The following is a 25,800-nucleotide window of genomic DNA, read 5'->3' on the forward strand; positions in this document are numbered from 1 at the left end:
TTTTTTTAGTGTTGGGCGTGCTCCTTTGACATTAAAGTCTTCATAATATTGTCATACTTTAGCTGTCGAAAACGCCTAAATCTAAGAATGATAATCGTGATAAGAAAAAACGCCGATAACGGACTAAGGGTCTCCTGAAAATCGTGATAAAAAACACCGATAATGGACTAAGGATCTCGTGAAAATGCAATTAACGTTTCGCTTTCAGCGTACTTCACGAATACTTCTTCATAATTAGTAGAGCAAATGAGAGAGAGAGAGAGAGAGAGAGAGAGAGAGAGAGAGAGAGAGAGAGAGAGAGAATGCCCATAGAAATCCCCGTATAAGGCGGTCACACAGTTACGGGCTTATATAGTGGGGTGGGGTGGGGCGTCGGTGGCAGTGTCACTCGGGACGTTGACGGATATGGTCGTATAGACGCGTGGGAATGTTCCCGCCTTTCCTGACGTTCAAATAATTGTAGTATCGTTTGAATGGAGCCGTAAAATTAAGTGATCGCTTTGACAGTCTTTTGAAGAAGTGAATATCTGGTCTGTTAGTTGTCAACGCTTAATTCATCAGTGAAGACGCCAGCTTGAAAATAATATTTTTTGGACGGACCATAGTTAATAGTTACGGCTGACCCGAGGCGGCTTGAGGTACGGACAAGAAAGTTAGGGTAAGCCTAATTTAATTGTAATAATTAAATCCACTTCTGGTTTGTTTGAATTTATTTGCATCGTTTAAGACTTTATGTGGTATTTGCAATGGTAGGCCTAATGTAATTGTAATCGACGCCATGTTTAGACTTGTTTAAATTTATTTGCATCGTTTAAGACTCCTTATGTGGTATTTGTACTAATTAAGTTATGGTAGGCCTAATATAATTGTAACTCAATCCATTTCAGGTGTGTAATAATTGATTTGCATCGTTTAAGACTCTTTATATGGTATTTGTAACAATTAAAGTGCGGTAGTCTCGCCTTAATCGTAATTTTTCCGTGTATAGATTTTTAAAAAATTATTTGCGTCATGCAAAAGCTTTATATGGCCTTTGTAGTTTCAGAATAGGTCTACTTTTTGCAGCTTGTTCAAAAATAGGCAAAAAGACACGAAATCAGGTTCCAGTGAGCATTACCTTCGTTACCATAATGTTTGGAGTATGAATAAATGTATATTTAAGTCTGTGAATAAATGTATATTTAAGCCTATGAATAAATGTATATTTAAGTCAGTGAATAAATGTATATGTGTCTAGCAATATCGTTACCTTTGTAAGGCCTAGACCTTCAGTAGTGCTTGCAATAGTAACAAATATTTGTTTCTCAGATAATATGAAAGATTTATATGTTTTATTTATGGACTATAAACCAGTTAGGCTTACTGAAGATATACATACCCTTGTGACGTACATCGTAATCCTGGATTTACCTCAGGTTAGAGGCCTATTTGAGGGGACGCTCTTATCATTCAGTAAACCGACATCATCATTATTCGTAATTTTTAGAGGTCCACAATCGATCCAGTATATGCTTCCCCTCCTTTTTTGTCGTAGATTTTTGACATTTCCTTGGCCTACTTTCTTAGCCGTCACTAACTTTAGTGAATACCTTAAGCCTCTATTATGCCGGTGTATTCAAACGTTTCATATTTAGCCTACTCTCACATTCATTTGTTATTTGTTTTGTGAAAATATAATTACCCCCAGCATTAATTTTTTTTTTGTCGTCGGTGCATGATAAAATAAGAGTTAGCTGGTATATTTGATTAATTCTTTTATATCATTATTTACCTAGTTTTAATTTGGTAACAGCATATCAGTCGGGGGTGTGTACAGTACAATACCTTCTTGCATATCAGTAGTTCTCTGAAATTACATCGATGTGTGCCATTTATAGTGTATGTCTTTTTTTCCAGTTTGTAACATCATTTAACGTATCAGTTAGGTCGACCAGTTACGATCCAGACACCAAATACTGATATTATAATAGAAAGATTGTAATTTGTATATACGACTAGGGAGTATAATGAGTATACATGACTGCTGTAGGCCTACCAGCTTGGTTTTCGTTGGATAATGGTGATTATTTGTAAAGAGAAGCACATTTTGAATCTTTTCCTTTAAATGACTTTTACGATGTGATATAATCTTCATAGGGGCCGAAAACCCTTTTGACACCACTAAACTTGAACAAAACTTAATTTAACTCACAAGTTTAAGGAAGGTTTAAGTTAAAGTACCTGACGGAGCAACGTTCTCTCCCTTCTCCCTGCCGGGTAAGACGCTTGTCCTTTAGCTGCTGTTACCGTAGATGTGGGTAAGATTAAGGGTATACTTTGGATTGTTATCTACGCGTCGCCTCCGAGGTGCTAGTACTAAACATAGCGGAAGCTCAGTGGGACGCCGTGTTTAGTACTATCCTATCGGGGATCAAAGATATCGTTTATTAATATAATTTGTCGACCACACAATATAGAAATGGGTGTATAAAATCCCCGAGGGGCTAGTACTAAACACGGCTTCTCATTGAGCTTCCGCCATGTTTAGTACTAGCAACCCGGAGGTGACGCGCAGATAACAAGCCAAAGTAGCACCGATTAATTAAAATTACGCCCTAGGCTAGATTATGAAGTATACGTTTTATTAGCATTAGCCCACTTATTTTTCTTTTACTTTTTGCTGGAGCGTTGGAACGTTAACTTGGCAGGCCAATATGAGGTTACCTGATTCGGAGTAGCAGTTTTTTTTTTTTACATAGCTGGTGGAATAGAAGTTCCGATGTACACTCGGCAAGAAAAGTGAAGATACAGTTTTTTTTAAATCTTCGGAAATATATTGCTCAATATTGCGACATCTGGCAACTTTAGAAAGGGGAGGAGCTTCAGTCTTACGTGTGTTGGTTTTTTGCTTGACCTCCTATAACTTTCAATCATATTCTATGATTCTGACATCATTGATACTTAATTGCAGTAGTAAGTTTTACAGTATTCGTTCAAGTTGTAATTTGCAGCGACAGTTCTGAGCAAACTAAACATTTTTCGACGTAACTTACCAAGCAACCTTACACAAATGAATTTATGACACCACATTGAACGGAATGCTTGCATAATCGGAAACGCGATCTTCCATAATGAAATCAAGAGTTAAATTTGAGCAATGTCCAACGAAAAGGAACGAATGCATTGTTATGATGAGAGAGAGAGAGAGAGAGAGAGAGAGAGAGAGAGAGAGAGAGAGAGAGAGAGAGAGAGTCTGCTGTTGTGTAAGCCTAGGCCTATATGTACTGTAGAGCTAATTTCATTATTTTTTTTTTCTTTTAGAGAATGAGCGATACTATATTTGTAAAGTATGTTTTAGCAGTGGAGAGAGAGAGAGAGAGAGAGAGAGAGAGAGAGAGAGAGAGAGAGAGAGAGAGTTGCTGTTGTGTAAGCCTAGGCCTATCGGTAGAGCTACTCATTTCATTGTTTTTTTCTTTTAGAGATTGAGCTACACTGTACTGGTATAGTATGTTTTAGTAATGGCGAGAGAGAGAGAGCGAGAGAGAGAGAGAGAGAGAGAGAGAGAGAGAGAGAGAGAGAGAGAGAGAGAGAGAGAGAGAGAGAAAGTATGGAAACGTCAAGAAACATCCAGTTACTTATGTTTTCCCCCCGAAGCTCCTGCGCTGCCCTTCACATCATAGAGAACGCCCTTGCGGATTTAAATAGATTTGGTCAGCCTACCCTAGGTGTCACAACATTTACTGCCATTAATTCCAGCTGACTTTTAACACCATGAAATACAAACATGAATGTGTAAAAATTAAAGAAATTATCATTACCTCGTATGATGATGCAATAATAAGCCTGTTCATAACGGAAAACGAGTAAATATTGCCGTTCTGATGAATAGTACTACACCGATATATCCACATACTATCTTTTAGATCTCTATGAACGAAGTCATCTGAGAAATTCTGATTACTTCGTACATGCATGGTGTTCTTAAGTATCTGAACGTTTTTGTTTTGTAGATTTAACATATATGATATAATTTGCATTGTATTTTCATATTCTAGAGTAAATTTACCGAGATTATGTGTTTTCTGTAAGAAAAAAATTGAAATTCGATGAACGAAATCTAATGAAAACTGTATCTTCACTTTTCTTGCCGAGTGTACATTAGTCTCGCTTACGTCCAAACTTCTGTAATTTATGTCACTGTATCACATGGTATCTGTCGTGTCAGTTTCAGCTTTTGCTGGGTACATAGTAAAACCTCGTATGCCAGTTTTCCGAGTCCACGGCGAACTTTTAATGTTGTTTCATTATTCTGGTCTTTTGTTTTAATGGTGTGCATTTCTTGAAGTAATTTTCATCGTATACTTGACCTTTAAGCCGCAGGTTCGAGGCAGCTATGAATTTTAATGATATTCTCTTCATCGCTGATATCATCTATACTGGCAGATATAGAAAAATTGTTTCGCTTTTTCACCGTCATTGATTTTTATTGTTTCGCTTTTCCATAACATTGGGTCTTGCAATTTGTGGTAGTTGTCTGTTGGACAATTCTTTTAAGTGAATGTTTTTTTGCGTGCTTTGTACTTTCTGTCAAAATATCATGAATTCCTAACATTTTATCCCCTCCCCATCAGTAGCTTTCGTTACGCGGTCAGATGATTTTATTATTACTAAAATGTTCTTCAGTTCAAGTCTCAGCTTGTATATTTACCTAGTGACCTACGATTTTGGATGGTCATACGCTGATTTTTTTTTTTTTTTGGCGGGGGGGGGCTTCAGCCTTTTTTTTTTTTCTGGGGATATAAGGTATGCCATCTATCATCATAAATCAGTTATACTTTTCGAGAGACACTGTGCCGCATCATCAGTTTTTGAACAGCACAAGTATAATACATATATGTATATATATAGTGTATATATGCATTCACACACATATAAAAGGGTATGTTGCTAACAAACTCATCCCAGAAGATTAACTAAAAACCGGATGGCCAACCATCTGGAGCTAACTGTCTCAGACGAAGAGGGTTTGGTAAAATGAAATATAAACAGTGTATAGATGATTTTGCTGTATGTTGCTTACATCGAAAATCACACGGGGCACATGCAGCTTAATTGCCAAATCGGTGCATAGAACGCACTTCCCCTATTTTTAAATCTCTCTCTCTCTCTCTCTCTCTCTCTCTCTTCTTGTGACAGCTTCTTGACAGGTGTGTGCATGGGAGTTTGGCCACATGCCAAGTCCTCAGGACTCGGCCCATTACTTGTACTCATTGAGAAAGGAAGTCAGAGACAGGAACAGACCATATATACAGTATAAATATGTATATATATATATATATATATATATATATATATATATATATATATATATATATATATATAATATATATATATATATATATATATAATGCCCAATGCCTGGCTTCAAAAACAAACCTATATGAATTTGATACCCTGCCCTTCTCATAGACATAAGCACCACTACTACTACCATTACTAATACTGCTACAGCACATGAAAAATCGATAACGGTTCCAGATCCTTAAAAAAAAATACCACATCTGAGTCTTGCTGATAGATATGAACTCTATATTTATTTGTGTGCTTGTTTTGAAGTCTGTTTTGTCTTCACAACTCATTGTTATTACCTTAAAATATGAGACAAGAAAGGCTACATCCTTATGCGAAGGAATTCGAGAACCAAGCACTGAATAAACAATGAACTTAGGCTTTGTCAAGCGAAAAATAGTGGACAAATGAATAATATAATTGTTTATTGCATATTAATTTTAATGTCTAAAGGAAGAAGGAAGTAAGATCAGAATCCCCATTTGTGGATAAACGAAGGTTATAGTGATTAGGAAAAAGATGAAAAAGGCAGGTAAACGCGTGGATACACTTGCATAATATATAGACGAAAATAACAAGTAAGTAGTTAAAAACATACTAAAATAAATGAAAAATAAATCGGGTTAATTGCCATGTCCATGCAAGGAATGTTTAATTTAAGAATTTTTAAGCGAACGTATTTTTCATCGCCTAGATTCCTCGAGCCATATTAGGTCACTGGTATTTTTAAACACCAAGTAGCTCCCTATCACGCAAGCACTCTCTCTCTCTCTCTCTCTCTCTCTCTCTCTCTCTCTCTCTCTCTCTCTCTCTCTCTCTCTCCTACGAATAAATTTCTCCTTGGCCTTATCAGCTGTAATGAGCTCATTTTTTGCAATTAGTGGAATTGGATTGGCAAAAAGTGACTAATCCTCCCTTGTTCGCCAGTGCAATAATAGCGGGAAGAGAGAGAGAGAGAGAGAGAGAGAGAGAGAGAGAGAGAGAGAGAGAGAGGAGGAGAGGGGGCTAATCTCCATGACCACTATGCTGCCCTAGGGTTAGAGACACTTTTTTTTCCCTAGACATATGACGTGGTCTCTTGGGATGGAGAGAATCTTCGTACTTCACCTAAGAGGCGGAAGGATTTTAGCGGTATTTACGTTTTGGCTCCTTTGTAATTTAGTTTATAACGGAATTTGAAGTTGTTGTACAACTAAAGTCTGTTAATCATAATGTAGTTCATATATAATTGATAAACACCCGTAGTTCGAAGGGAAGTTGCTGTTAGCCTTGATGTGTGGTTTAGAACGACTCGGTAATTAACCGATCCCGTACCGTGGTCCCACTCCATGATTCACTGTTTATAGGTATATGAGCGTAATGATTCTGAATATATAGATATTCAATGTGACCTTGTACTCAAAATTTTATTTATCTCGTAGATAACATCTTATTGATTTTCAGGCTTCCAGCAGTAATGGTATCAGTGCCACATCTTCCAGATCCTTAGCTTTATCGTTGCTGGAATTTGTTATCCTATTTTGATGTCTGCATACTCCTGGGTTTCTGTCATACTGGTAAAATGCTCGTTACAGTTATTTCTTTTCTCCAGCAATGAAAGTTGTATTCTTTAACTAGCTTCCATAAATCGTATTACAACAAGTATTGTACTTGGTTCCAGCATTCTAGGGGTAAGTACGTGCTGTTCTCACCTGGCTGAGTATCAGCATTCACAATCTGTCCAGGTATCATGTCATTATATATCATGTCATTATACCCATTATTAGCAGTTTCTCAGTCTTGACACTGTTCATTTTGGAAAGGTCTTCATGATAGCACTTGTGTTGTTTATGCATTTATTCCGTCAGAATGAGGAAACCCTTTCTGTTTCTGCATTCCCAAAAATTAAGTTATCACTTTGATTTTCCATTTTTTCTTGGTCTGATAACGTATGTGTTTCGCTTGTGTCTTTCCTGTTATGTGTATTTACATAATTTACTTGCAGTGGTGGGATTATTTCTTGAGTAACTAATATTCGTCTTTCTCTCGAGTCTTTCTTAATTTCTTATGCATTTCGTTCACCGAAGTTTTATTTAGCCTGTTATGCTTTTTTATATCCCATAACACAATTTACGGCCGTCTGGCCATGTGATTAGCCGTAAGAATTCTGCAGGAGGTGTGAATCTTTTTATTTATTTATTTATTATCTGGAAATCTTTGACGAGTGCCTCTTAAAACAGGATGCCTTTGTCTCTTGACACTAGAACAACCAGTAATCAAGTTTCGAAGACAGCATACTCGCCGTGGTTTCTTTTATCGGTTGATGATGTCAGTTGCATTGTTTACCAAGAATGATGTTATTTCGTCAGATGATGTGGAAGAATATCACTACTTTCTTATTAAAATTGCATCACATGGCACCGAACATAAACATCGCTGAAGGGTTAAGGCACAATCACACCGCGAACATCAAAAGGGGAAGAGAGAAAAAGGGTAAATTCTCTGTTGATGAGAAATTCCTGGAAGCCTTACGAAGACGAGCGGCGTTTTAGCACGGGCGAGAGAGAGAGAGAGAGAGAGAGAGAGAGAGAGAGAGAGAGAGAGAGAGAGAGAGAGGTGGTGGATCTCCATCCAATATTTGCTCTATTGATACGCATATGAGAGGCGGCAAAAGTGGTTCAGATTCCTGAAGTCTGAGACGGACGGGAAGACGCTGAAAGGCGACGTAATTTGGCTTAACGACGTTTGCCGATAAAAGATAGGCGTCGGCTGTTTAAAGCTAAGCATATTCCTTGTTTGTCGATAGAGGCAAAGGAAGGAGAGATGTCTGTCTGGCAGGTTCAAGGGTAAGAAATCAAATTTTGATAGATAGTGTAAACACTCAAAAGCCTTTGGGCTGGGTCTCTCTCTCTCTCTCTCTCTCTCTCTCTCTCTCTCTCTCTCTCTCTCTCTCTCTCTCTCCGTAATTGTATATGTATACCATTTCAATTGTTTATATTCATGTTTTAACTCCTTTTAACCAGACGTCTCTTTATCGCGTCTATTGATTAACATTTTGAAAATATAAGAATCTGTTGACTCGAGATTCTTGTCATCGACGATTTGATCTTTCATTAGTTTTCCTGAAGTAACTTTTGTTAAGATATTTGCAGCCTACAGTGTCGCTCCTTGTAACTCACTTTTATTCATGATCTATGCGATTAGGATCGCCTTTAGGCCCTCAAAATCCCAGAAAAACACATCATCTAATTCCAACAGAACAGGCCATTCCTCGGACATTGTAATTTCTCTCACAATTCTAATTGGTTTTTAGGGAAAAGCTTATACACTAATGCTTGTCCAGATATCTGGAGTTATAGAAATTACTCAGTACAGTGCTTCCCTCCCAAATGGTTGTTTAAATGCTGAGTACAACAGTCACAAGCCTATCTCCATTCTTCCCCTGCTCTCCTAGATGTCGTGACGCCAGTTTTAGTAATCATAAATCAATCAGTTATCCTTTTAGTTTCATATTTAATTTTATTACGGTGTGAATGACCTAGATATTATGACGCCAGTTTTAATACCCATAAATCAATCAATCCCTTGCCCCCCAAGATTGCAGAGTCTATCTCTTAGCCCTTGCACAGAAGGGTCATTCAACAAGTTCTCGTTCTTATCCAGAAAACCGTCACATGAGAAAAGTAGCTCTTTGCACTATTTTTAAACCGTGACTTTTATCCCGTGCTTGGCAAACACTGCTATCCTGTTGCAGAAGAGGGTTGAGTCCTAGGACTCTAAACACTTCTCTCAAGTCAAGATACTGCTGGGTCGGGTGAGATACGGAAATGAGGCCATACTTCACAACGACCACTTACCGATGCAGCCCCTGCCACCTGTGCTCGTGGCCCAAATTCGGATACTACCAGCTGGGCCAGCTGGATAGTAGTGCTTGCTAAGGGATTGGAACTCAGTATGACATATCCCAGTTTTATATATACAATATATATATATATATATATATATATATATATATATATATATATATATATATATATATATATATATATATATATATATATATATATATATATATATATATATATATATATGCCTAACATTTGCCATGTGGATATACTTATACATGAGGTATATGGCATTTGTGGATGCAAATGCACTATATAAATAATTTCACATTCTATGTGGACGACATTCATGTAATAAAGAAAGTTCTTTGTAAGAAAAAAATCCAAATAATTGTAGGTTGTAGAATTAATTTGGATATAGCCAGCCCTATTATGAAATGGCATGAATTGAATTGATATGTAAAAGAAGTAATCCTAGAAACTAAGGCCATTATATAGTTTTCCTAAATTGATTGAGTGCTAATATGGTCCTTAATCTTCCGTTTAATGATGATTAGGCTAATCCTGCTCTCAATGGTTAATGAGGAATGATTCGATCTTCCTTTCAATACTGAAAGAGAATATCACCGCATCAGTTCTGCACGGTTGAGTCTCTCTCTCTCTCTCTCTCTGTTGAAAGATGAGCCCCGTAGGGGAGGGGGTAATGCCGTCAGTGCACCTCATGTGGTGCACTGGAGGCATTACTTTAGGTTCTTTGCAGCGTCCCTTCGGCCCCTAGCTGCATCCCCTCTCTCTTCTTTTACTGTACCTCCGTTCATAATCTCTTTCTTCCATCTTGCCATCCACCTTCTCCTAACAGTTGTTGCATAGTGCAACTGCCAGGTATTCCTCCTCTTACACCTTTCAAACCTTCTACCATCAATTTCCGTTTCAGCGCTGAATGACCTCATAGGTCCCAGCGCTTGGCCTTTGGCCTAAATTCTATATTCCTTCCTCTCTCTCTCTCTCTCTCTCTCTCTCTCTCTCTCTCTCTCTCTCTCTCTCTCTCTCTCTCTGTTCAAAGATGAGGTCTGGAGAACCGGAAAAATACTCTTCGGCTACAATTGAAATGTATTACCCGTCAAAGTCCGGACCAACAGGTGATTTCAGGTGGCGAGAGGTTGTCAAAGAAGAAATTGGTGAAATGTCATTCGCTTAATCATATGACGTCGCGAACTCGGGGTCAGTCGGTTTGAATTTTTAGTCTTTAGTACCTTTAAGTTCAATGTGGAATTCTCTTCCTTTCTCTGTGTCGCCTGAAATATTTAATAAACTTTTTATGAGGATGGTTTGACATCTCTTGAGAAGCACTTCGAGGACCAAAAAGTTGTTTTGGGTAACTATGTTCATTTCTGTCTCCACACTGTAAACTAGTAAAAAATGCGCCGAAGTTTCTTCGGCGCAATCGAGTTTTCGGTACAGCTGCTACAGCGTATAATCAAGGCCACCGAAAACATATCTATCTTTTGGTGGTCTCGGTATAATGCTGTATGAGCCGCGAGCCATGAAACTTTAACCAAAGCCCGGTGGTGGCCTATCCTATATCGTTGCCAGATGCACGATTATGGCTAACGTTAACCTTAAATAAAATGAAAACTACTGAGGCTAGAGGGCTGCAATTTGGTATGTTTGATGATTGGAGGATGGATGATCAACATACCAATTTGCAGCCCTCTAGCCTCAGTAGGTTTTAAGATATGAGGGCGGACAGAAAAAAGTGAGGACAAACAGACAAAGCCTGCGCAATGGTTCTCTTTTGCAGAAAACTAAAAATGTGCTTGAGAAAAGAAGTCTCACGTGGTGTTCGTGGGTACGGTTTGGTTGACAGGGTTACCGTGTTCCTGAGATGTGCTTATATCAGTGAGCTAGAGTATAAGTAAAGACCAAAATGCAAAGGAAGAATTGGAAACCAGTAATATTTTAGGAACAACAAACTACCCTTTAAAATGTTTTTTTTATTTTAAGTCCTTTATTCGTCACAGGAAGAAAAATTGAAAAGTAATTTATTAGGTCATTAGAGTTCAAAAGGTCACGGAAATCTGCTATACACTTTGTCCCGATTAGATTTTTCGTGCATTACGGGAAACCAAGTGGCTTGATGCACCATCCCCAATCCTAAAGGGAAAAAGAGGGATGGGTTTTGCTTGTGAAGTAAACAATGATACCACCTTGTACAGTAAACAATAATACTAGGTTGTAAAGTAAACAATAATACAACCTTGCACAGTCAGCAATAATACCACCCTGTAAAGTAAACAATAATACCACCTTGTACAGTAAACAATAATACCAGGTTGTAAAGTAAACAATAATACCACCTTGTACAGTAAACAATAATAACAGGTTGTAAAGTAAACTATAATACAGCCTTGTACAGTCAGTAATAATACCACCTTGTAAAGTATTAAACAATAATACAACCTTGTACTGTCAGCAATAATGCCACCCTGTAAAGTAGACAATAATACCACTTTTTACAATAAACAATAAAACCACCTTGTACAGTAAACAATAATGCCACCTTGTACAGTAAACAATAATGCCACCTTGTAAAGCAAACAATAATGCCACCTTGTAAAGTAAACAATAATACCACCTTTTGAAGTAAAGAGTAATACCACCTTGTACAGTAAACAATAATACCACCTTGTAAAGTAAACAATAATACCACCGTGTACAGTAATCAACAATACCACCGTGTAAAGTAAACAATAATACCACCTTGTAAAGTGAACAATAATATCGCCTTCTGAAAGGATAATTTCTATGAGAACCTGAAATAGCATAAATAACCGATCAATCCAGTGAGGTCACACAGGAAAATACATTAACAGTAAATATCGTCCACACTTTCAGTTTCTTAGTTTTTCCTTTTCCTCTTAATTTATAAGCTTTGTAGGTATTAAGATCACTCTGATTCATGCACACTTCTTGTTTAGTGAGGTGTTAGGCGCATGATGAGCATTCCAGTTGCTGATTAACTAAGTGGTTGACTAAAGTCATGCATATCACAGTTCATTATGGCGGCAAGATGCATACTAACAAGAAGATAGTATCTTTGTTACTGCTCGGGAATTTACAAAACTTTTAGTAATCGTTTTCGTATGACTTCATGACCGAATCCGTATTGTTTCTTTCGTGCTTAATTTGTGTGGGAAAAACGTTCAGCTATCACCCTCTTCATTTTAATGTGTATGCACGCTCTCCCTGTATCTCTTTCTCAGTCGTTGCGACGTCAGATTTAGTAAACAAAAACAAAAATATTGTATATATATATATATATATATATATATATATATATATATATATATATATATATATATATACATACATACATACATACATACACACACTATCTATCTATCTATCTATCTATATACATATATATATATATATATATATATATATATATATATATATATACATACATATATATATATATATATATATATATATATATACATACATATATATATGCATATACATATACATATATATATATATATATATATATATATATATATATATATATATATATATATATATATAAATAAATAAACACACACTATAAACGTGAATCTGATATTTAGTTTTTATGTGACTTTTTCTCTCCATATCAAATTCCCATTATTATTGGCTGAGCAATTGCCTTTGATGCTTGACATGCCCTTTAGTTTTCTGTAAAAGAAAAATATTGGCCGGCTGTGTCTGTCTGTCCGCACTTTTTTCTGTCTGCACTTTTTCTGTCCACCCTCAGACCTTAAAAAACTACTGAGGCTAGAGGGCTACAAATTGGTATGTTGATCTTACACCCTTCAATCATCAAACCTACCAAATCGCAGCCTTCTAACCTCAGTAGCTTTTAATTTATTTAAGGTTAAAGTTAGCCATAACGGTATAGGGTAGGCCAACACCGGACAGTGGTTAAAGACTCATGGGCCGCGGCTCATACAGCATTATACCGAGACTACCGAAAGATAGATCCATTTTTGGTGGCCTTGATTATACGCTGTAGCGGCTGTACAAAAAAACTCGATTGCGCCGAAGAAACTTCTTTGCACATTTTACTTGTTTTTATATGTGTATACTTTTTATCTTGGTAATTATTAGGTCTTGTTTACTTATTCTTATAGTCTGATAAGAAATCAAGGAATCTAGGAGTATATTGTCAGGAGGACAATATATTTTTCTTTCATTCCAGAGCTGTGGAATGTGCTACATTTATCTGTTTTCCCTGATTACTATAATCTTTCATCTTTTAAAGAGCGGGACTGTACTCGCTCTAAGGTTAGAGTTAGCCTCTTTTCCTTTCCCCTATATTTACGTCATTTACTCAGGAATAAGCCAGCGAAATTCGTATACCCCTCCGACAGCTTTTAACTTTATTAAAGAAAGCGAGAAAAATACTCTCAGCTTCGCTCCAGTGTCTACTATATAAGGTCGAACTTGGTGCATTGGTATGTCAGTCCCGGCGGCCTCGTCTTTTGAAGAGTGATTTTTCTGTGTCCTCACTTAATTAGAGGAGTTTTAAGAGTGCAAAACATGACTCTACATGCAGTATTCATCAACTCCATCTCCTGGTATGATGAGATCTCTGATTGCAGATTGTTAATTAGATTCTTGCTAAATTTAGGCCATGATGCAACATTTGGAAGACGAGGTTTAACCTGGGGAAGCTCGGAGAATGTTTGTGAGTTTGTCTGTGTCTAGATTCCCCAAGAACTAAGGATTCTTTTAAAGTTTTTAGATTAAAATCATCTTTGTTATTAGTGCTGTCTTTCTGCCGAATATACATCAGGGTTAGCGTTCAAAAGGAGACTCATACTCATGGTTTAGACTGACGAGAACTGTTGAATTGTAAAGTTCATTAATTGTGGTGATATGGACAGCTGTTTTGAATATTACTAATTTTAGTCTCGATCGTTATTGGAAATATATCTTTGAATATATCTTCCAGCAAAGCGTAGGTGATTTGTATTAATAGTATTTGGTAGTGCCGTCAGTGCACCTCACACGATATACTGTAGGCATTGCTCAAGGTTCATGGCAGCTTCCCTCCGACTCCTAGCTGCAACCCCTTTCATTCCTTTTACTATACCTCCGTTCATATTCTGTTTCTTCCATCTTACTTTCCACCCTCTCCTAACAATTGTCTCATAGAGCAGCTGCGATGTTTTCCTCTTGTTACACCTTTCAAAACTTTCTGCTCCCAATTTTCCTTTCAGCGCTGAATGACCTCAAAGGTCCCAGTGCTTGGCCTTTGGCCAAAATTCTATATTCTATTCTATTTTAATTCATTGACCTCAAAGGTCCCAGTGCTTGGCCTTTGGCCAAAATTCTATTTTCTATTGTAATTCATTGACTATGATTTAGATATTAAAACAATGAGTATTATCTATTTTAATAATGTTAAAGTGAAGAACTGTTTCGAGCTGTAATTTGACGCTTTAATTTTATCCTTTTTCATTCAGTATTCTTCAGCATGTCCGCCTCGCTTTAACGCACATATTTTCATATCTTAAATTTTGAGCTCTTTAGGACATACGCCTCACGAAACATTCTATTGTTTGAACGAAACGTCCATTAAGTTTGACTCTTGTCTGTTTCACTCGGTCAGTAACGCATTAGTAGAATGCTGTTCATGATAATAATGGCTCTTCCTATTGTGAGGAAAAACGAAAAACATTTCCTGTTGACGTGAAGTTTCCGTTGCAGTTATCATCACGTTATGAATTGCTCTTCGCAGAGCAGTAAGTATTTGTTAATTTTTAGCTTTCGTCACAATGACATATTGACGAAGTCGGGGTTCATCGTTTTTTCATGCGTTGATCCGTATATATGTCTGTCCCTCCATCTGTTCGAGGGGGATTCCTGTCAAACTGGGCTTAAAGGTATGTTTATCTGGCGCAAGTTTGCAAGAAGGAACGTCATATGTCTGTCACTCCGTCGGTATGACTGTTACTTATACCTTGGTACCAGAACTCCTCCTCGGTTGAAAAAATGCTTTCAGTCAAACTTAATTCAAAAGCAGTTCGTCATCCATAGACGTGCATGAAAGGAGATTATCAGTCAGTTTGCCCATCCGTCTGTCCACCAGCTGACAACTGAAGGGGACGTAGTGAAACTTGGTACCAAAGTAAACCATCGTTAACAGAAGTGCTCTGAAGAAAATAGCCAATGTCTTTCTTGTCATTAAATATCTTTTAAGCTAACCTCGTCACCACAACTCCTAGATGGCTGAAGGTATTTCAGTCCAACTTGGTATGAGGGGAGGCCATCATATCAGGATATGCTTGAAGGGAGACCGTCCATTAATCTCTTGTCAGGCAGTGTATCTATCAAGCTTACCTTGTCAGCGCTGCTACTACGCAGTTCAAGGGTTTCCACTGAAAGTCGATATAGAGGTAGACCATTGCGCATAGATGTTCATGAATGAAGTTCATCCTCCTGTCTGTCAGTTTGTCAGTGTGTCTGTTTCACCTTCTGTTTGCAACTTATATATTATTATTATTATTATTATTCACAAGATGAACCCTATTCATATGGAACAAGCCCAAAGAGACTTGAAATTCAGGCTTCCAAGAAAAAAATTAACAGAAGGTAAAGGAGAATACAGAAAGAGTAGGTCAGTTATTAGAAAAATAGACAAATTAACAAATGAATAGATAAAAATGTAAGTAAATTATTAAGATACAAAGAGAATTGTATTAAGTAATGGCATTGCACCTTCGCTTGAACTTCTGGCTTCTTGTCTGTCCTTCAGTGTGTCTGTCACATTTACGCTGTCATCGTGACTCTTACACGGTTGAAAGGATTTCGGTCCAACTTCGTTCAAACACAGACTACGATCTTGCATGCGTATGGAGGGAGGTCATCCGTCTGTCTGTATGCAACTTTAATCTTGTCAATAACTTTTAAACTAAAGGGGATAGACTTCATGTTTTTCATGCTTACTCTGCTAATGTCCAGATGGCGCTAATGTCAGTGACCTTCGCCATGACCTTCGTGCTAAAAATAGATGCCACACTTATGTTGTCATTGCAACTTGTACTTCAATTAATCTTGCTTTGAAAGAGAAATTGGTCGGGGTCGGTTGGGGCTAGGTATTGCTTGAGCAATGCTCGCATGATGCGCGTTTGTTTGTGTCTGCATTTCTTTCTTTCTTTTTGTCTCTCTTTTGAAATTTTGTCATACCAGACGGCTTCGTTGTTTGGCTTGTGTTTGTACAAGGTTTGAATATAATAATGATGATAATTCTGACGCTAATTACTATTATAATAACGGTTTTGTTGCTAAAAAATGATAAGAGCTACGATAATGCATCATTCTCTCTCTCTCTCTCTCTCTCTCTCTCTCTCTTCTTATTATTATTATTATTATTATTATTATTATTAGCCCGTAGGGGCCGTCAGTGCACCTCACGAGGTGCACTGTAGGCATTACTAAATGTTCTTTGCAGCGTCCCTTCGGCCTTGAGTTGCAACTCCTCTTAATTTCCTTTCCAGCGCTGAATGACCACCTAGGTCCCAGTGCTTGGCCTTTGGCCTAAACTCTGTATTCCATTCCTATTATTATTATTATTATTATTATTATTATTATTATTATTATTATTATTATTATTATTATTCTCAGTGACTAAACATTTATCATTTGCGATATAACTGACGGGGATTCAATTGCAGATCCATAAAAGTTGTTTTTGATTTAATGCGCTTGGAATAATTGACGTAAAATTTAATTATCGTAAGGAGGCTTTCCATCTACCCACCAAAAGAGGTCTAATGGCTCTGGAAATACCACCGACATCACTGGTCTTACTCTAGCAATTTAGGATTACAACGTTATTATACTGTATGATACCGGAAGAGTCGGTAAACTTGGAAAGCTAATTATATGAGTAGACTTCTGCCCTAAAGTGGAAAACATCTGCAGAATTTTTCGAAACTGAGATATGCCACCTATTGGGCTGGTCAAACACTAATACACAAGTTACTGCAGTTTCAGAATGAGTTTTCAATGCTTTCCACGAGTATTTAGGGGGGCCCATTTGCAGTATCTGCAAAATCAGTAGTAAGGCAAAGGAAAACTGCAGTATCTAAAATTTTTCTAAGTTTTGTATTTTTGCAGATACTGCAGCCTTCCATTTTAGGGCAGACTTGCTTTCGACGAGCATGACAAGTAATTATTTTTTTTATATATATTATCGACAGTGACAAAATTTATTTGAACAAACCTATCAGTAAACAGTTGGGAACTTCACTTTTCGTGGGGAAATTTACGATTGCTAGGGTGTGGAAGCAGTTGCTGTCACCGCCTTTGTGTCAGTACGTTGTTTATTCTAGGCAGTATCTATGAACCATCATTTTCAGGAAATCGAAATGCAATAGATTATTTGCGTCCTCCAGAGCCTAAATCGTTTTGACCAGACAAAACACTTCAACAAATGTGTTATTGATCAAAGTCTGTAAAAAAATTCATTTCGCGGTAGAATCTTGACTCCTGCTTGCAAGTTGCCGGCTTAAATACCACAAGGCTCTCGGGTCGACAAGATATGTTGAATGTAATTGTCTCTGTGCAGCTAAAATTCCTGATAAGCTTGTGGATGGGAAGCTCATGGTATCAAATTTTACAATATTCGGTTTTCCTGTCTTCCTACGGATATGTATGGTAACCTAAAGGTTATTTGTATGAAAGTTATTTAATACGTTGTTTTCATTGATTGAGTCCTGGATGAATTTCGTTATTGAACCATTTTCCTTTTAAAGTAATGATACTCGGATTTGTCATCGTAGAATGTGAACGTAAGTTTGTGCTCTTATCTATCAGTCATAGTATGCACTTAAAAAAATTGTATAAGACTTCTAAATTCATTGTTAAGTTAAATAGCGTGAATAAAATTTTTCCATTTGAATTGTCAACCTAAAAATGAATTTTAAATTCAGCGTGAAGTTAAACAGTATTAGGAGAATTTCCCCTTTAATTTGTTAACCTACAGAACTACGTGTACATGTAGAATAATCATTGTTGATACGGATGAACCAGAAATCAAGAGGAGTAGGGAACGTTTAACTCTGATGACCAAAGGCAATCGAATTGTATTATCCCCTTATTGACTCAGGCAGGGCGAAACTGTCTGCGTTAATGAATGCAGACAGATCCAAGACATTGCCAAGACAGCTTTTGAATCGCAGCAGACCCTCGCTGCCTCTACTTCATCTAATTATCAATCCATTAAGGAGGGCTCTCCGTTGCCTTCCCCGATCCAGAATTCGCTAATGAACAGCGAACACTTGGGAGCCTCTGGAGTAGCGATTAATAGCCTGGAGGAGCTGACTGAAGAGGTCGCCGTGTTATGTACGGCGCGCGTCTGGATTCTGACGTTTCCTATTTAGTTTAGGTGTCTGGTTTCCAGTACACACACACACCTATATATATATATATATATATATATATATATATATATATATATATATATATATATATATATATATATATATGCTTCAGAAATCACGTGACTTCAGTATATAAGCTAATCCTACAGGAAAATGACAGGCAGAAGTTCATTACCTAGCGCTTTCACGGTTATTAACGCATCATCAGGGCACAAATGTGTGTGTGTGTGTGTGTGTACACGCGCGCGCACACACACACACACACACACATATATATACATATATATATGTATATATATATATATATATATATATATATATATATATATATATGGGATGACTTAGGTACCAGATTCTTTAATCTACAAAACAATTCACCATGGACTAGTAGCTTTCGAAGAGACACAGTCTTCTTCATCAGGTACCGATGCACTGAGGTGATAACAGCTATACTGTGGTGTATATGTGCTCCTCCCAACATCTGCTGTTTTCCTTTTTTTTAAGTAATATATTTTAAGAGGTACGTTTTCGCGAAGACAGAAGTTAAACATTAAAGCTATCTCAGCGTTGACCGTTTTTGTGGTTGATTTATCTTTGCACGATTTCCTTCATTTAGTTGTCAGTAGTGTGAGGGACATTCTAAAGAACAAAGCAATCCTAATCCAATTAGTATTATATAAATTCATTTTGCATCTGCTAAAGTTTGTCCTTTTCCCGTCGAGTTCAATGTTAAATGTTGATGGCGTACGTTTTATTGATGCTTTTCTAGATTACAAGACTTTTTTCAATTGTTATTCTTATGGCAATGTTTTTAGTATGATTATTATGATTCCAGCATTTGTTTTGTATTGCTCAAGTTCAAGCTGCGACTTTTTTTTTCACGTCTTGTTTTGCCAAAAAAATTCACAACTCAAAAGATGAAGAGTATATATATATATATATATATAATATATATATATATATATATATATATATATATATATATATATATATATATATATATATATATATATATATATATATATATATATATAAGAGAGAGAGAGAGAGAGAGAGAGAGAGAGAGAGAGAGAGAGAGAGAGAGAGAGAGAGAGAGAGAGAGAGAATTACTTACTTCACGAATCAAATCAAAATAGATAGTAAGCCTCCCTTATGTGTTCACATTTATACAGATGCACGTACATTTAAGTTTAGAATTCATTGAATGAAATGAAACACTGCTTCAGATTGAGGTTCATAAAGCCAGATCAAAAGGTTCTTATATGGCCATACCTTTAGTATTTTCGTAAATTTGAAGCCGTCAAAAGGTTTGGACACGAAAGATTAAAGGGCTCAGGATAGCTAATCTGGCAGCATTGCAAAATCTACCACTTTTTCTGATACAAAAGATATCTGCAAAAACGCATACAGTATATATATTTGCAGTGTCCATTTACTACCCTCGAAATTCAAAACCCGAGCAAAATGGGAAGAGCCGTAAACTATATTGTTTGTGTTTTTTCCATACAAAATAGACTTCTGCAAAACACAGTTGCGCTTATGTTGCAAGATTGAACGTAAAATTGTGCATATTGAGGTGATATAGTACACTATATATATATAAATAATTACATATATATATATATTTATATATATATATATATATATATATATATATATATATATATATATATATATATATATATATATATATATATATATATATATATATATATATATATATATATATATATATATATATACACACATATAAGGCCCAGGCTGAAGCTCAAGTATACATCACGAAGGAAGCAGTAGGGAAAGGCATCCTCATCCTCATCATCTACAGTTTATTTTCAATGCCGACGTTTCGCGACGAATTCCAAGTCGCATTTTCAAGGCTATAAAATATAATATAATTTGCGAACATCAATAACAAATTAATGCAATGACAACAGCTCTTTCTGTAGTAAAAATATTTAAAAACAAAACACATTCCAATAAGTAAAAGGAGTTCACTAAAATCTTAAAACAACCTACCTATATGAAGGAAAGAACAAGACTAATATAAATAAGTAAAAACAGAGTGAGGAAAACCAGTTGTCCAAACTAGGCTATAAACAATTTCACTGAGGACGATTGAGTATTTAACGACGGTACAGTCTTCTTGATAATTATGGATTCTAGGATGGTTAAGTCGTTGTTGTTCTGCACTTGGCCTAAGATGGAAAAATCCTTGCTGTCAATATAAGTTTTACATAATTTTGAATGATTTCGTATATTTGATTGCTCAGGATTAGATAACCTGCTGCCTGTTCTATGACTTATGCCCCTGTGAAATCTATGCGGACCTTCAACAGCCTCCTCGTGCATCCCACGTATATCCGTGATCACATCCCGGGCAAGTATACTTGTAAACAACGCTGGACGAAAGCAGAGGACTGAGCCGGTCTTTGACTCTGAACAGAGACCCTATTGTTAAGGGATTTTTGGGATGATTTTTCAGATTTAAGGCTGGAAAACTCTTTTGAATAATGGCTGTGCATTTTTTCCTAAAAGTATCATCATGCACGAAAGGGAAACTTGCGTACATCTTCAGTTTCGGCACAGTCGATTCAGGTGTTGCCGGAGTCATTTTCTATAGTAGCAGTTTATTTAGGGATCTGAAAAAGAGTCGTGATGGAAAACAATTATTATTGAAATATTTCAGTAAAAAGGATATCTCATCGTGGAAACTCATCCAATTTGACGAGTGGGTATAAGCCCTATGGAGGAGGGTTAAAATAGCGTTCAGTTTAAAATTAAAGAAACACGAACTGTAAAAATTCATTCCCAAACCAGTAAATGTATTTTTTCTATACACACCTGTGTAAAAACCTGAGTCACCTCTGGAAATAATAAGATCAAGGAAGGGGTTTGTTATTTACCTCCTTCTCCATCGTGAACCTTATGTTTGGATGTTGTCGGTTGACGAACTCCAGAAAGGACTCTGCATGACATTCATGACGAAATAGGAGAACGTGTCGTCAACATATCTTCGATAAAATGAGGCGGAACCTAATGGGACATTCGTGCTAACATCTTCATGTGCTCCCTGGAGGAGCGCATAATAGACGAATGTCCCATTAGGTTCCGCCCTCTATTTTATCAAAGATATGTTGACGACACGTTCTCCCTATTTCGTCATGAATGTCATGCAGAGTCCTTTCTGGAGTTCGTCAACCGACAACATCCAAACATAAGGTTCACGATGGAGAAGGAGGTAAATAACAAACTCCCCTTCCTTGATCTTATTATTTCCAGAGGTGACTCAGGTTTTTACACAGGTGTGTATAGAAAAAATACATTTACTGGTTTGGGAATGAATTTTTACAGTTCGTGTTTCTTTAATTTTAAACTGAACGCTATTTTAACCCTCCTCCATAGGGCTTATACCCACTCGTCAAATTGGATGAGTTTCCACGATGAGATATCCTTTTTACTGAAATATTTCAATAATAATTGTTTTCCATCACGACTCTTTTTCAGATCCCTAAATAAACTGCTACTATAGAAAATGACTCCGGCAACACCTGAATCGACTGTGCCGAAACTGAAGATGTACGCAAGTTTCTTTCGTGCATGATGATACTTTTAGGAAAAAATGCACAGCCATTATTCAAAAGAGTTTTCCAGCCTTAAATCTGAAAAAATCATCCCAAAAAAATCCCTTAACAATAGGGTCTCTGTTCAGAGTCAAAGACCGGCTCAGTCCTCTGCTTTCGTCCAGCGTTGTTTACAAGTATACTTGCCCGGGATGTGATCACGGGATATACGTGGATGCACGAGGAGGCTGTTGAAGGTCCGCATAGATTCAACAGGCATAAGTCATAGAACAGGCAGCAGGTTATCTAATCCTGAGCAATCAAATATACGAAATCATTCAAAATTATGTAAAACTTATATTGACAGCAAGGATTTTTCCATCTTAGGCCAAGTGCAGAACAACAACGACTTAACCATCCTAGAATCCATAATTATCAAGAAGACTGTACCATCGTTAAATACTCAATCGTCCTCAGTGAAATTGTTTATAGCCTAGTTTGGACAACTGGTTTTCCTCACTCTGTTTTTACTTATTTATATTAGTCTTGTTCTTTCCTTCATATAGGTAGGTTGTTTTAAGATTTTAGTGAACTCCTTTACTTATTGGAATGTGTTTTGTTTTTAAATATTTTTACTACAGAAAGAGCTGTTGTCATTGCATTAATTTGTTATTGATGTTCGCAAATTATATATTTTATAGCCTTGAAAATGCGACTTGGAATTCGTCATGAAACGTCGGCATTGAAAATAAACTGTAGATGATGAGGATGCCTTTCCCTACTGCTTCCTTTCAGATGTATATATATATATATATATATATATATATATATATATATATATATATATATATATATATATATATATATATATATATATATATATATATATATTGTTTAGTGACAGGACCTCATTTCAACAGGATGGTATATGATGGAGATTTTATTCACGAAAGTTACAAAAAAAAAAAATTATGGAAGCTTTCAATGGCTAACCATTCCCTGTAGCCGGACGATGGGAACAAATTAGCCCTTGAAATCTTGAATAATTTTTATTTTGTAACTTTTTAAAATAAAACTTCCATTAGATACCTTCTTGTTTAAATGAATTCATTTTATTTTTTCTATGAGTGCACAGTACAATCGTGCAAGTGATCAAGTTTTATATATATATATATATATATATATATATATATATATATATATATATATATATATATATATATATATAAAACACACACACACATATATATATATGTATGTATGAAATAACTTTATTTTTATTTTTCTATGAGTGCACAGTACAGTCGTGCAAGTGATCAAGTTTTATATATATGTGTATATATATATATATATATATATATATATATATATATATATATATATATATAAACACATACATATATATATATATATATATATATATATATATATATATATATATATATATATATATATATATATATATATATATGAAATAAATAACTTTTTGGGTGATTTAACTGGCAGTCATAAGAGAGATCATTTAAAGCCTGCAAGTTGATTTGAACTCGCAACCAGGTGCTTTGAGTTACAGTCTCACAGCACGCTTAAGACCGACAGTAGGTAGCTACCTAAGTAAGTGGCACTGACTTCCGAGCGAGAGCAAAAGGTTCTCTGTCTCTCTTTGTACCTCGAAGCATTTTAGATGCTAAGTTTCAGATCTGCTTGAGAGTTGAATTTTATCTTTCATCGTATTCCCAGTTACATTAAAATACTCTCGCATACTCTTCCTTGAGGTTTTTGTATGTCCTATGAGATTCAAAGGCTTTGTCACGATGAAAGTAAGCAGATATTTAAATTCTGGACATCTTCATAATCCAAGTATCTTAGCACTGATAGTTTCTTTGTCTTCAGTACTGGTTGTCCAGATGCAATTCCCCCCCCCCCAAATGTTTAGGTCTAAATTGCTAAGCATTTAAAGAAATGGTGCCTTAGCTTATATGATATATTTCAGTCATGTTAGGCCTTAGTGTGTTACATTTGGTAATTACTGTGAAATAAATTAAATTAATTTTACTTATTCCAGAATAACTGTCCCAGGCTCATCTCTCTTGTAACCAGAGAAGCCCCTTGAAGCACTAACCTAATGTTATTGCTTGTGGAAGCATATTAGGTCGCGCTTGTTTAGTGATGAAGCTGGAGTTGCTTTGCAGGTTTGTCCTTGGTGTTTATGTAAGTATGTAAAATGATCCCAGAGCTGAAGTCCTACAATCATTTGTTTGCTGTTTTCTTGCACATTCAGAATAAATGGGTCCCGTTGTCAAGGGGAGGTGATTCCTCGCTGTTTTTAATGGCTTTTGAGATTTTATACGGTTGGAAATCCGTCAGAAGTGTTGCTTGAAATCTCTGTATGGAAATTGTGCCTTCAGTGCATCTCACTTGGTGCACTGCAGGCATTGCTAAAGGGTGTTTGCAGCGCCTCTTCGGCCCCTAGCTGCATCCACTTTCTAGCCTTTCACTCTAACTCTATCCCTGCTTCCTTTCTTCAATTTTACTGTCCATCACCGTCAACTCGTATTGCTTTGCGCAACTGTGGAGTTTTCTGTGTTCCACCTTTAGGTATTTTTACCTCATTTCCTTCATTTTCTGTGATCAATGCACCTTACGCGGTGCACTGTAGGCATTACCTAAGGTTCATTGCTGCGACCCTTTGGCCCAATGCTGCAGCCCCTTCATTCCTTTGACTGTACCTCCGTTCATTCTCTCTTTCTTCCACCTTACTTTCCTCAACCCTCTCCTAACAATTGATTTGAAGTGCAATTGCGAGGTTTCCTTCCTGTTACGACTTTAAACCCGTTTTACTCTCAATATCGCCTTCAGTGCTGAATGACCTCATAGGTCCCAGCCTTTGGCCTAAATCAAATTTTCCATTCCATTCCTTTATTTTCTGGATCTCTATATCTTGCTGTCCAGTCAGTTCGACTCATTTTCATTACCTTGAGCACTGAATGACTGAAAGTGGCCCATTGCTTGGCTTGACAGGTTAGAAGTTACAAATCAATCAATCCATGGAAAGCTGCATTTTATTTGACATTCATTTAATCAGTTAAAATTCCTCCGGGGGCGGTTAGTGCCGTCAGTGCACCTCATGCGGTGCACTGTAGGCATTACTTAAGGTTCTTTGCAGCGTCCCTTCGGCCTCTAGCTGCAATCCCTGTCGTTCCTTTTATTGTACCTTCTTTCATATTCTCTTTCTTCCATCTTACTTTCCACCCTCGTCTAACAATTGATTCATGTTGCAACTGCGAGGTTTTCCTCCTGTTACACCTTTCAAACTTTTTATTCTCAATTTCCGTTTCAGCGCTGAATGAAATGGTTCCCAGTGCTTGGCATTTAGCCTAAAACTTAGGTGAAGTGTATTAAGCCATCACGGATAAAATAAAATGCACTGCAGTATGAATTGCGGAAGGAAACGATAAACCTTCATTACAAAAATTGTCTAGAAACTGATGGAGGTCCTTGGAAGGGAGGAAGGAAAGTGGGGGTAAACTTTAGTTTTATTTTCTTACATATTCGTGTTTTTGTTATTGCGGTATAATTCAAACGATGATAACAACGACCACGTTAACGTTTTACTTTAAAGTCACTGTTCAGAGAACAGCGAAGTGTTGTATG

At 36.6% G+C, this 25,800-nt stretch overlaps 1 protein-coding gene across 2 annotated transcripts in view; it reads left to right on the forward strand.

The window, feature by feature from the left end:
* Positions 1 to 376: 376 nt before the first annotated feature.
* The window catches only part of LOC136849278 (globin-1-like), a 194,435-nt gene continuing 169,011 nt past the window's right edge, over positions 377 to 25,800 (forward strand). Inside the window, exon 1 of one of the 2 annotated variants that reach the window (XM_067122577.1) lies at positions 377 to 658. The gene's annotated coding sequence lies outside the window, so the exon portion shown is untranslated. The remainder of the gene's footprint in view (positions 659 to 25,800) is intronic. The other variant, XM_067122579.1, reaches the window with a different exon arrangement.

Source organism: Macrobrachium rosenbergii, chromosome 20, assembly GCF_040412425.1.
Source record: "Macrobrachium rosenbergii isolate ZJJX-2024 chromosome 20, ASM4041242v1, whole genome shotgun sequence".
NCBI classification, from domain to species: Eukaryota; Metazoa; Arthropoda; class Malacostraca; order Decapoda; family Palaemonidae; genus Macrobrachium; species Macrobrachium rosenbergii.